Source organism: Ambystoma mexicanum, chromosome 9, assembly GCF_040938575.1.
Source record: "Ambystoma mexicanum isolate Mex_15411 chromosome 9, UKY_AmexF1_1, whole genome shotgun sequence".
NCBI classification, from domain to species: Eukaryota; Metazoa; Chordata; class Amphibia; order Caudata; family Ambystomatidae; genus Ambystoma; species Ambystoma mexicanum.
This window is the reverse complement of record NC_090931.1, coordinates 986,918,072-986,930,933: the sequence shown is the minus strand read 5'-3', so window position 1 is coordinate 986,930,933 and position 12,862 is coordinate 986,918,072. Positions and strand designations below refer to the sequence as shown.

Sequence of the window (12,862 nt, the reverse complement as noted above, 5' to 3'; positions counted from 1 at the left end):
CATCCCCAAGATCCATAAAGATACATCTAACCCGCCTGGACGCCCTATAGTTTCGGGGTGCGGCTCTATTCTAGAACCGTTATCCAAATATATAGACGTGTTCATTAAACCTTTGGCGATGGGAACCCCGACATTCTTGTTAGATTCTAGGGATGTTATCAACTTGGTTGAAGGCCAACTTTGGTAAAATTACAAACAGAGCTGTGCTGTAAGGGTCCTCAGCGGACGTGCCCATCCCTCAAGGAGGCCAAGAGTATTATGCCAGTACAGAACAACATGTGCAGCATTAACGTGGATGTTCAAAAAATGAATTGGCAGAAAATGGCAAAAAATGCCAAAGCAGAAAGCAGACACTGCTTTGGAATGTCAAGCTGTGAGAGTCCACAGCAGACTTGCCTATCCCTCAAGGGGGCCAAGAGTGTTATACACGTTTAAAATTACATGCACTGTATTCACGTGACTGCTCGAATGACTGCCCTTTTAAAGAATGTGCATGGCAGCACTGAACTGTCATCCAAAATGCAGCCCCTCTTAAAAGTGCTCAGAATTCCCACAACTAAGGTGTACAAAGCGGAAGAACTAGCCGCTCGCTTACCTCCATCAAACAATTATTCATCTCTGTCAAGTGGATAATAGAGGTCAAAAAGGTAGACTCTGCGAGCCGAAATAGATTTCCTCACTCAAAACGCCACGCATGCGTGTAGGCAGTCTGCACAAAAGAGGCTGGCTGACGGGAACCGCAAGTCAAGCTCTATTTAAGCTAACTGCGCATGCCTATGTTGATAAGAATCAAGAATCCAGAACCCAGGTGCGTAAACTTGCTCGTATACTGCCGCCCGAAATGTAATTAACAAGCAATGAAAACTTCCTCAGCTGGAAAGAGAATGTTACCTGGAATTAAATACTGATGCCTGAAGGCAGACTAAGAAAATTGAAAGCTGCTAGTTGACGCCCAGAGGGATTCTGGGAGTGGTAGTGCAGCTAAGTGAGTTATAAAGAAAAATGAAATAAAAATAAATTAACTGACAATTCGAACTTTAAATTACGAAGATGTCAACTAAGCGCCAATTAGATGCTGTAAATAATAATGACACAAAATAAGTAAAACCTCGTAGAATAGGTAAATAATACTATTATTGCCTAGAAAAAATAGTTATTGCCTCGAAGAAATAGGCAGGAAAATTAAACTGCTGACCAGACGCCATATGAACACTTGGAGATGACATCCAACTAAAGTGCGATATACGATCTACCAGTATCTAAATGGCTCAAAACTGAGCTAAAGATGTAAACGTCACCAAGTCTCTAGAAAATGCACCCAGGCTGCCTGCCACAGGATGGTCCGGAATGGGCTGGTGTGTTGTGGACAGTATTCGTAAATGTGAGAAGAATGACCAGAAGAAATTAATAGCATACGTGCATAGGGCCATCCTAGAGTCAGGGAACGCTCACAAAAACAGCGGCCAATTAACAGCAACTGGTAAACACAGGAATAAAGAATGGGGCGATTCATAGCCCACTCGTGATGGCATAGGCCCGTAGGGACTCGTGGTAAGAAACTCATTAACGGATATTAAAGTCCCATGACTCTAGCTTGTTGAGGCCTTTGTGGAGTGTTTTTAAACTAAAAATCCACATTTGCTCCTTATAGGACAATTTGTTGGCCAATTGTACTGTGTTATTGGCAAAAACTTTTTCTAAGCAGAACCAGGTTAAAGAGTCTGGATTGTGACCCATTTCTACATAGTGAATCACTAGTGGAGCCGATAAGTTGCGAGTTCTGATTTTTGATCGGTGCTCATTAATACGTAGGTTAACTTCCCTAGAAGTTTTTCCTACATACAAAAGCTGAAACGGACACTGCATTGCGTAAATAACATTCTTGCTTCTGCAGGTGGTAAAAGTACGTAGTGCCCAACACCTGCCGTTGTAGGTAAAGTCTGTGTTTTTAAAAACAAATGTTCAGGCTGCGCACAACGTGCACGGGTAGTGGCCTGTCACTTGGTTGAGGTTGACATCCCTAACCTGGTTAGTACGAACCGGGAGTGTTGTGGCCCGAGTGAGCTTCTACCCTAAAGTTCTGCTTTTTTTAAAAGCAAAAAGAGGTTTCTCTAAATTGAGATTCGTGGAATTAAGGATCCTCCAGTTTTTCAGAACAATAGCTTTAATGGTCTCACTGTATTGACAAAAAGTGGTCACGCAAACTAACTGTTCTTTCCCGACAGTTTTGTTTTTTGGTCTAAGGAGGGCGTCCCTGTTGGTATAGTTCGCTCTTTTTCTTGAGTGTTTTATGAGTTTGCGCGGGTAACCCCGATCTAACAGTCTAGCCTGTAAGACGTCCGCATGAGTATTGAATTGTGTGAGATTGGAACAATTACAGTGCAGCCGTAGAAACATCCCATAAGGGAGATACCGTAAAAGACTTTTGGGATGTTGACTTTTGAACTGTAACGTCATATTCCTTTCTGTGGGTTTTCTGTAGAGCTCAGTCTGCAGGAACCCATCCTCATTATAAATGGATAGATCGAGGCAAGCAATGCGAGAGGTGGAGTATTCCAAAGAGAATTTGATGTTAATATCAACCTGATTGAGCCATTGAACGAAAAGTTCCAATGTGGCAATGTCACCCTCCCACAGTACTAAGATGTCATCAATATACCGGCGGTATAACTTAATGTTGGTAATATAAGGATTGCCGTCATTCAGGACAAAATTCTCTTCAAACAAGGCCATAAAAATAATAGCCAAATTCGGGGCAAACGCACAGCCCATGGCCGTCCCTTTAGTTTGCAGAAAGAACTCATCTTTGAACTTAAAGAAACTGTTGGAGAGGACTAATTCCACGCATGTAGTCAAAAAGTTAGTAGGGACCTCGTGTACAGGAGGTCAGCGATCCAACATAATTTGCAAACACTGAATAGCCTTTTCTTGGGGGATGTTTGTGTAGAGAGCCTCTATATCTAAGGCCACCAAGAACTGTTTAGAAGGGTCAAATGGGAGGCCTTCAACCAAGTTGATAACATTCCTAGAATCTAACAAGAATGTCGGGGTTCCCATCGCCAAAGGTTTAATGAACACGTCTATATATTTGGATAACGGTTCTAGAATAGAGCTGCACCCCGAAACTATAGGGCGTCCAGGCGGGTTAGATATATCTTTATGGATCTTGGGGATGATATAAAAAAGGGGAGTTCTTTCCTCTGAGAAATTGACAAACTCAAATTCTTTTTTCGACAAAATGCTCTCAAGTGCTTTTTCAGAAAGGCAAAGGATCTTCTTTTTGATCGAGACAGTTGGGTCGCTAATGATTTTACGGTAATGACCGGGAATACTAAGAAGTCGAATAACTTCTTGATCGTACAGCTGTTGGTAATTTTACCAAAGCAGCGCCTGCATTCTGTCTAGGCATTTTTTGCCATTTTCTGCTATTTCATCATTATAATGGGCTTCTCAACTGGTTTGTTGTAGTGTTCTACAGATGACACTGGTGTTTCGGGTTAAGCTGTGCTGCTTTCCCAACTTCCAACATCTGCAACTTGGCTTCCCCTAATTCAATAGGGTGCCTTTTCAGGTGAGCCACCATTTTTTGCTCCAGTTTCAAGCACTTGATATAGCACTTTTTGTCTTGTTTTATTTCATTTTTTGCATGTCGGTCTTACTTTAGGTTAGGATTTGTTCCTGGCTTCCCCCAGCGTGACTGACCATATCACTTCGTTACGGCCACCATAGCAATTTGGCATTCATCAGGTTGGTCCAGTATTGGTCTTCTTTGGACAAACAATCATATGTTTATATATAATCTGCATTGTGCACTTATATACTTGTCGCAGATTAACCATGGTCCTGAAGGTTCCCCACCATTCTGCAGTCTTCTTTTGGGAGTCACTAACCCTTTCGCTCTGTCATATATAGCTGTTAGATTGGGATTGCTATTTTGCTTTATTGTTATACGGCATATATGATCCCTGAGTTGTTTCACAAAGAAAATTGGGCTGCTCTTTTGTAGTTGCCCTCTCTGTTTAATTGTATTCGGCAGACAGTCAGCTATGACTCATATGTTCTACGCAGTAGTCTATAGCCATGTTTTTGTGTTTTACAGAATGGTAACATCCACCTCCTGAGGAAGACGTTGTGTTTACTACCACTACACGTCGAAACCGGTCGAGAGATATACCCTACAGGGATGTGATCTTTTGCACTTTTCCTTCTGATCCACCCTGACAATAGATTTATTCATTAATTCTATTGATTATGAATATAAAAATTATGTCTGTTTGATGGGGACCAGTCATGAATTCCTTCTCCCCACAGGTTTTTTAGCATGATTCTTTTGTCTTTTAAGCTTTTGGATGTATGTCACGGTATGTTGAGTTGGGTTTGAATGAGTGCACTATGAATGGCAAGTATGTGTGACAATGTTTTAGCCGACTTTAGGCATACGGTTGCTGCTGTTTTGCTGTATTAAAGTGATCAGTATTTAATTATTTGTGATTGACTCACCATTGTTTAAATTGTTGGTATCACTTTCAATAAATTTTGATACACATTTTTTCAAATTGATTTGTTTCTCTGGACAATCTTTTTCTGTTGTTCAATGTTTTCTAAGGAACCATTGTCCCTGGCATTAGTGGTAGTTATTTTACTATAAATAGTCCCTGATGGGTTAGTGGGATTGTTGTTGGGGCTTTTCTGCAGGAGTTTCCCCCTAAAAGAACTACCCTGTGGTTTAGTGGGTATTTCATCAGAGAATCCTCTGTAAAGTCCTTCATTCAAAAGAATCTGTGGTGGTATAGAGGGTGCTCCTCTGCAACATGGGCTTCAGCAGATGTAATCTGCTGCGGCTCCACATTATACAAGACTACTATGCCTGCTTCACTGCTGCCCCACAGAGGTCTTCCTATGGCTGGCTCCGCCCCCTCCTTCCTCTGGGCCTGCGTCGCCCGTGTTGTGGTCTTCTCTGGCAGGGAGGTGCTCACGCCACCTCCCTGCCCGGTGTCTCACTGGTGGCAGCGGGGCCGGGTAGGCATACCCGGCCTCCCTTCATCTTCTCTGGCGGTGCTCCTGCATCGGCTCACTCGAGGCATACCACGGCCCCTGCGCCAGCGTTCCCTGGTAAAGAGGGGATGGAGGGGGCCTGTCACCACGAGGGGCGGGGTTGCGAGTCAGGCCTCCTCTCACCCATCACAGGTCTGGATCAGCGGCCCAGTCACATTGGTTTGAGTGTGGTGTGAGAGCCCCTCCTTTTTTTCCTTTTTCATTTTTTTTTGCTGCTTACCCAGATTGGTTTCTCAACCTCTTTTCCCTTGTGAGTATTTATATGAAGCCTCACAAGCATTGCAGCAACTGTATTGTGCTCCCTGAGAGTCCTTATGGCGCCCGTCTTTTTCCCCTCCAAATCGGGCCCCCAGTTCAGTGGGTGGAGGCAACATTTTGTGTATTTTCAAATGGCTGCATGATGCTGCAGCCTTTTAATGTATTTAGACAAAAGGCATGTTCACTGTAGGTCTACCATAAATGGAGACCTTATTTTGAAAGTCTAGTGGACTTCTGCAGCTGGGCTTTGCTTACCTCCTCCCTCCTTCTCTTCCTTTCCCCTGTTCTCCGCAGACAAGGTTTCTAGACAAGTCCGATCTATGAATGTCTCGTCGAAACAGGTTAACCCATGTTATTCCAAAACTATCAAGGACCACATCGACTCCCTGGCCCCTGCCCTGGCTGATTTCTGCAATCACTCCTTCGCAACTAGAGTCTTCCCAACCCCCTTAAGCACTCCCTTGTGCACCGCCTTCTTAAGAAACCCTCTGCCAACCCCTCATGCCCGGCTAATTATCGCCCAATCTTCAACACTCCCTTCCTGGGCAAGCTCCTGGAGAAACTGGCCATCTCCCAGCTTAATCTCCACACTGAATGTGTTGGTTGTCTTCGTGACCATCAATCTGGCTTCAGAGCTGCCAGAAGCACGGGAACTGCGCTTTTGAACAACCGTGAAGACCTGCTCTCCAACCTTGACTCTAACAACCCTTGTCCCCTTGTGTTCTCATCCTGCTTGATCTCATCTGCCTTTGACACTGTCAACCGTGCCATCCTGCTCAACCGTCTCCGTGATAATCTGGGTATCACTGGTCAGGCTCTGGCGTGGCCGACTTCTTTCCTCTCTGACCAACCCTCCCAGGTCCAACTTGGGTCCTTCCTCTCTGCTATCTTTTTCTCTACCTGTGGTGTCCCCCAGGGGTCTACCGCCCTCTCCCTGGCTGTTCAACCAATACCTGGCACTCCTTAGACACTGCAGTGCCGCTCTCTGCCCCAATTTTCAGTGCTATGCGGATGACACCAAGCTCATTTTCAGGCTACCCTCGGCCGCCTCCTCTCCTTCCTTCATCTCTGACTGTCTGCTATCCAGGAGTGGTGTGCAGCCAATGACCTCTGCCTAAATGCTAGTAAGACTGAGATTCTCCTCATTGGCACACCCGCTCCCACCTTTCCTGTTGCTCTCTGGCCGGGCTCGTGGTCCTCTTCCTGCTCCCACCTGCAAGCCCAAAAACCTCGGGGTCATCTTTGACTCCACACTCTCCTTCTCTAGTCTCATCTGACGTCTCCAAGAAGTCACATTACCAGCTGCATCTCCTCGGAGGTATTCTGCCTTTCCTCTCCTTCCCCCAGAAGCTCACTGTCTCCAGAGCTCTGGTTCTCTCTAGGCTGGACTATTGAAACAGCCTCTTTCTAAATCTGCTTGCTTCTACTCTCTGCCCTTTGCAACTCATCCAGAACAGGACTGCGAGACTTGTCCTTGGTCTCAAGCCCAGGGATCGTATCTCTCCAGGACTGAAATCTCTGCACTGGCTCCCAGTGGCTGCAAGGATTAAGTTCAAAACCCTCTGCATCGTTCACAAGGCCTTCTGGGGCCACAATACCTTCAACTGCCCTTCCTAAATATCTTCCTTCACGAGCTCTTCGTTCATCTAGTGGCAGAGAGTCTCGGGAGAGGGGGGTGTTCACATCTACCCCTACCTGGACAATAAACTGATATGGGTGTGTTCTCCCGGACAAGTCCTAGATCTCAACATCACCTGCTACTCCCTTAAGATTGGGCTTCTCCCTCAATTACTAGTCCCATATGACACCTTCTCAGAAACCCCAATTCATCAGAACTGTTCTGGATACATCCTTGGGAAAGAGCTTGCCACCCGAGGTGAGGGCTGAAGACATTCTACAGATGGTTACCAAATTTCCAAGTGCCAGTGTCTCTTGGCCTTGGATTTTTTTTGAGGTTGCTCGGCCTGATGGCATCCTGCATTTTTCTGGTGCCACGGGCCTGCCTGAGAATAAGATCCCTTCAATGAGCTTTTAGAACTCAATGGTCCCAGTTCTCAGGAAAGATGTCGGACCTACTTCACCAACGATCTGACAGTCAGCGGTAGTTAGTCTCCATTGGAGTCCAAACTACACATCAATCTTTTGGAGCTGAGGGCAATCAGACGAGCCCTGAAGGCCTTTCTGCCCTCCGTACGGGGAAATAATGTCCTGTGGTGTAGGGTCACTACCACTGTGCAGAGGCAATGCAGCTCTGGTACTGAGCAATACAAGAAGGAATCTCTCTATCGGCAGTTCACCTAGCCGGAGAGGAGAAAAGAGCGGCGGATGCGCTGAGCAGGCAGAGCATTCTTCCAGGAGTGGGAACTAGCTCAGGAAGTCCTTCAAGAGAACTTCACCCTTTGGGGAACCCCTCAAGTGGATCGTTTTGCGACCAGTGTCAACTGGAAGTGCGAACTGTACTGCTTCAGGGAATTTTCCCCCAAGGAGCTCTAGGAGACGCGTGTGTGGTGGACTGGAAATTTCCACTCATGTACGCGTTTCCTCCAGTCCCTGTCATTCCTCATGTGATCAGGAGGTTGAGAAAGTTCGTAAAACACATGATCCTAATTGCCATGGATTGGGTCCGGAGGGCGTGGTACCCAGATCTTCTGGACATGTCCATCTGTCCTCCAATACGTCTTCGACAAAGAGATGATATTCTCTCGCGAGAGGAGGGTAGGGTTCTCCATCCATAGGCCAAAAGACTCAACCTTCATGCTTGGTTTCTGAAAGGCTGAGGGATAAGATTTGGGACCGCCCAGATGACGTAATGGAGATTTTGGTTTCGGCCAGCAACAAAGTCTTTGTGCCATTGGAATAAATTCTGCAACTGGTGCAGAGAAAAGAATGTATATTCTTTTCTATGTAAACCACTGGCTGTTTTATCCTTTCTGCTATCTTAAGCCAAGCTGGGGCTCCAGGTTGCTACTATTAAAGGCCATTTGGCGGCGCTGTCCAACTTTAAGTGCTTGTCAGAGGAATGTTCATACTTCAAAATTCCACTGTAGACAAAATTTTCTAAAGGTGGCACACCAATGTGTGCCCCCCCCTTCTCGGTCTTGGTTCCAATTTGGAATCTTAATTTGGTTCTAAAAATTCCAATGTGTGCACCTTTTGAACCTTTAAATTCATGTCCCTTATGGTTGTTCACCTTTAAAACCATTTTATTGGTAGCTCTAACATCAGCCCGTAGAGTGAGCAAGCTGCAGGCTCTTCAGTTCAAGCTACCCTTTACTATATTCCACAAGAATAGGGTTGTTCTAAGGGTTAAACCTTCATTTTTACCCAACATCATTTCTGATTTCCATATAGGACAAACTGTTTGCCTTGTTTCTATCTCCCCCCTCCTAGCAAGGAGGAGGAGAGATTACATAGGTTGGACCCTCGTAGAGTTTTAAGCTTTTATGTCTAGAATGTCAAAACTCCTTGTTGATGATCTGTTCATTGACTACACAGGCCACAAACTGGGTCAGGCTGTTTCTAAGCAGACCTTGTCCAGATGGACCATTCTGGCCATTTCAGAATGCTACAGGCTGGCAGGGACGGAACCCCCTGGAAGGCTTAAGGGCCCATTCCACCAGGGGCATGGTTACCTCTACAGCCCTGCAAAGGGGTGTGGCAATTAAACATACTTGTAAACCGTCAATGTGGTCTACAATCCACACTTTTACAAAGCATTACTGCCTGGAAAGTTCCCTCAGTCAGAATGGTAGCTTTGGTAAAGCAGTCCTGCACACTCTTCATGGAAACAGTTAAAATACTAATTCTACCACCTCCACCAATTCAAACACTGCTTTGGGAGTCTATTAACGATGAGGAATACGTGGGAGGACACAATCCATTCAAAGAACAAGTTACTTACACCTTGTAACGTTCTTTCGACTGGATGTTCCTCCCACTTATCCCTCATCGCCCTCCTAGCCTGCCCCACAGTAGAATTTCCCATGCTATTACAGCTTTTGTTCCTTCAAGGCTGAGTACGGTCATTCCCGTAGGTATGCAGGTATTTCTTCTGTAAGGGTAAAAACAGAACTGAAGCGAACGGGTGCTGCGCGTGCTATATATACCTTCGATGACATCCTCGAGACGGAGGCCTTTGAGGGACATAGTCGAGGCCATCGACGCACAGCACCCACTGCCAAAACATTTTTTTTACAAAACAGCTCATGCTGGTTAAGGTATATCAAAAATTAGGAACACTTGGGAGGAACATCCAGGGCAAAGAACGTTACCAGGCGTAAGTAACTTGTTTGTCTCTCTCATATTCGTCACAATGACAAATCTGACCAGGTCTTTGGGGTTCAAACCCTGTGTGGATTGCGGGCATCAGATGTCTGTTTTGGACCCGCACCACATATGCCTGTACTGTCTTGGTGAAGGCCATGATGCGCAGGACTGCATGTCGTACCAATTGATGCACCTGAAGGTGCATAGAGACTGTGTAATAAAAAGCTTCACCTTCCTCCACAAGGCAAAAAGTGACAAGCAAACCCGTTCGAGGTCGACGGGCACAGACCGCGGCACCGCAAGGACAAAAAAAGCACTGCAAGAGGTGGGGATAACCTGCCAGTTCGTCACAACATCCTTCTTCGAAAAAGAGGAGCGACCACTCCAAGGAGGAAAATATCTTTTCCCACCCAATCCTCTACTCCAGAGGAATGGGAGGCATTGCGATTAAAGATGAGACATTTCTGCCAAGGCCCCAGCATCTTCGGTCCCAACACTAGCTGTCACAGCATCAGCGCTTTCGTCTTCGGCCCTGGCGCAGACTGCTTTGGCCAAGCCGACCAATCCCACTGCAGTTGGTAGAGCCGGCAGGGACTCTGAAATGAGATAAGACAAGGTCGCTCAAAATGAAATGAGACAAGACAAGGTCGCACAAAAGAGGCACACAGTTCCATCTCTGGACTTCAATCACGGTTCAGCAGTGCCACTTTCACACTGGCACTGGGAGATGGATATCATAGATGAGAGGAATCTGGGGGAGGAAAGTCCATCAGAAAGAACATTATCGAGATGTAAGCAATTTGTTCTTAACCACATTGTAGCCCAATGTACCAGTATGGCTGCTCTAGGATACTAAGTATTTTAATCCCTACTTTTGGCTGTTCTGTTTTGGGTTATTCCTTTGTCTGTGGGGACCATGAAGCAGGCCTTTAAAGAGCCATTTTGCAAGCATGGGATTACCTTGAGTGGTGCTAGCTGGCCTAGACTGGTTTACTGCCCCAGAAAGCCCAGTACACATACAGGTTGGGTGGACCTGAGTTTTGTGGGCTTTTGGGCCAGCCTGATCAGCTAGCCTCCTGTATCTGCCTAGTGTGTAATTGAAGAGCTGGCTTAAGCCAGGCCATGGGTGGATGGGTATATCTAGGTGAGGCCCTCTGCATTCCCACCCCCTCCTCCCACTTGATTCTTACTGAATTTTGAATGGATTGTGTCCTCCCATGTATTCCTCTTCTGCAGCATGGGGTTTGGCATGGATTCACATGCTCATGAATATTCCCCGTCGTCAGGCTGGGAATCCTCGGTAAAAGAAAACATCAGTTTCAGTTTCGTTTCTGAACTGTCTTTCTCCAAAAAAACAATCACTGGTCTCTGGGTCATACTACTCCCAGCCAATGACTGCCCTCTACCTAAGCCCCTCCTCAGGCAGCCATTTTCAGATTTTTACTGCATGTTCAAGTGTTGGGAGTCCTCGTGCTTAGCTCTTCAGCTTTTACTGCATATTGGTTTTTTTCAAAGACACTAGGGGTCTCCCACCGAGGCCAGGCGAGGGGTATTACTGCGTGGAAGGAGAAGACAAAGTGCATTCAACTAAAGTGCCCAGATGGTGTTCAATGGAAAAGACGCCATATGAAAGTAGAGAGGGTGGAACCCAAGCTGCTTGTAACCCTCAGACTGTTTCCACAGGAGAGGAGACCACCAAGACCTTCAACCGAAGGTCCAAGAATGTGTTCTGCGAAGCCAACACCAGACAAAAGCTGAGGGTGAGGAGGAACCTACGCTGCCATTATTTTATTTATTTTATTGCTTTTTATAACGCGCCTTATACCATACCGGAGTTCGGTTTCTAAGCGTGGATCCGGGATTCAAACCTCTGTTGCTTTGCGTCGTCTTGCTTCATAGACCAGCGCATTTCCACTGCGCTATGGCACGCATAAGAACTTATGGTGCATTATTCTAGGAATGGACCTATAAAGAGTAATGAATTTATGAATCCTTGATTTCAGCTGAACCTTGGAATGTATGTTTATAGAGAAGGGAATTGTCTGGCTGAGGAGTTATAAAGACTTTGTTTGCCATAGTTTTGGAACTTTCAGTTGCAGCAAAATATATATGAAAAGAGGGAGCGGTGGTTCAGCCATTGCTAATAGAGGGTTCACCATCTTGTGTTGCCCCAACCAAACTTGCATGTTTTGTTTTTTAGATTTAGGTCTACCTTCCTCCTAGATATGTTCCCCCACTTGTAGGTTGTGAACAAATAATTACTTGAATTAAAATATATGGCCTACCACAATATACTCCATAAATATAAACAGAAAATTGTAACGCTCACCTGATTCCCGTAGAGGCGCCGGTCTTGACTGGGCGTATACCGTATCTTCAAAGGTGATGTGTAACACACGGCTGGCTCTTTGGGCTGGACCTCTGTGCACTGTATGTCTGACTTGAAGGGTAAGATGTCTGCAGAAAATATGGGATTAAGGAACTGGGTTATTGAATGTCTCTCTCTTCTTCCCTTTCTCTTCTCCTGTAGAACCCCAAAGGTTAACGCTCTCACCTTAGGTAAGTGAACGCCGTGCTCTCCATCTGCCTCGGGGCAGGGTGCTGTAACCAGTTTCTTCACTGGATAAGGGGAGCAGGCCTCTTGACTTCAGAGGACTGCTGTCCGTCGTTTACTGCACGAACGGTAAGTTTCGAGTAATTCTAATGTCTTTAAAGTCTTTAGTAATGATGTTTCTTGTTTTGCAGGGTTCCGGCGATGGCGGATGACGGGCTGAAGTGAGTTGAAGATGGAGCCTGTGTGATGAATAGAAGCGCCTGGAAGCACGTAAGTAAGCGCTTGTTGCCTGCTTCACGATGCGCTCTAACTGTCTTTTTATTTTGCAGGTACAAGTTCGGAGCGGCTGCAGGGTGCCGGAATACCCACTGGGTTAGATGTGGAAAGGAGTAATGGCATGTGAGTATTCAAGTTCCCCAATGTCCTTAAACGCACCTTGTTTTGTCTTTCAGATGCGGGATGCAGGGCCGAAGGCCTCCGGAGCGTGCGAAGAGTTGGTAAGCTTTTGTCTTTCAGATGCCGGAATGCAGTGTGAAGACCTCCGGAGCGCACGAAGAGTAGGTAAGCCTTTGTCTTTCAGATGCCGGAATGCAGCGCGAGGCGTTGGTGACAGCCGATGGACCAGGTAAGTGAAGAGCTGTCACTGAAGACCGTAATGCTAACCTGTTCTTTCTTGTCTTTATAAGTGTTGCTGAAGACTGGATTCAGGATGGTAAGCCTTTTTCCTTA

General features: G+C 46.0%; 1 protein-coding gene and 1 long non-coding RNA gene across 3 annotated transcripts in view; both read left to right on the top strand.

The window, feature by feature from the left end:
• LOC138488866 (neurabin-2-like) overlaps nucleotides 1-12,862 on the top strand; it is a 1,321,710-nt gene that overhangs the window by 470,935 nt on the left and 837,913 nt on the right. The gene's annotated exons all lie outside the window — the stretch shown is intronic.
• LOC138488868 (uncharacterized) lies at nucleotides 3,485-4,560 on the top strand. Its single transcript, XR_011274724.1, has 2 exons — nucleotides 3,485-3,571; nucleotides 4,100-4,560. It is a non-coding gene; the product is annotated as an uncharacterized lncRNA (long non-coding RNA).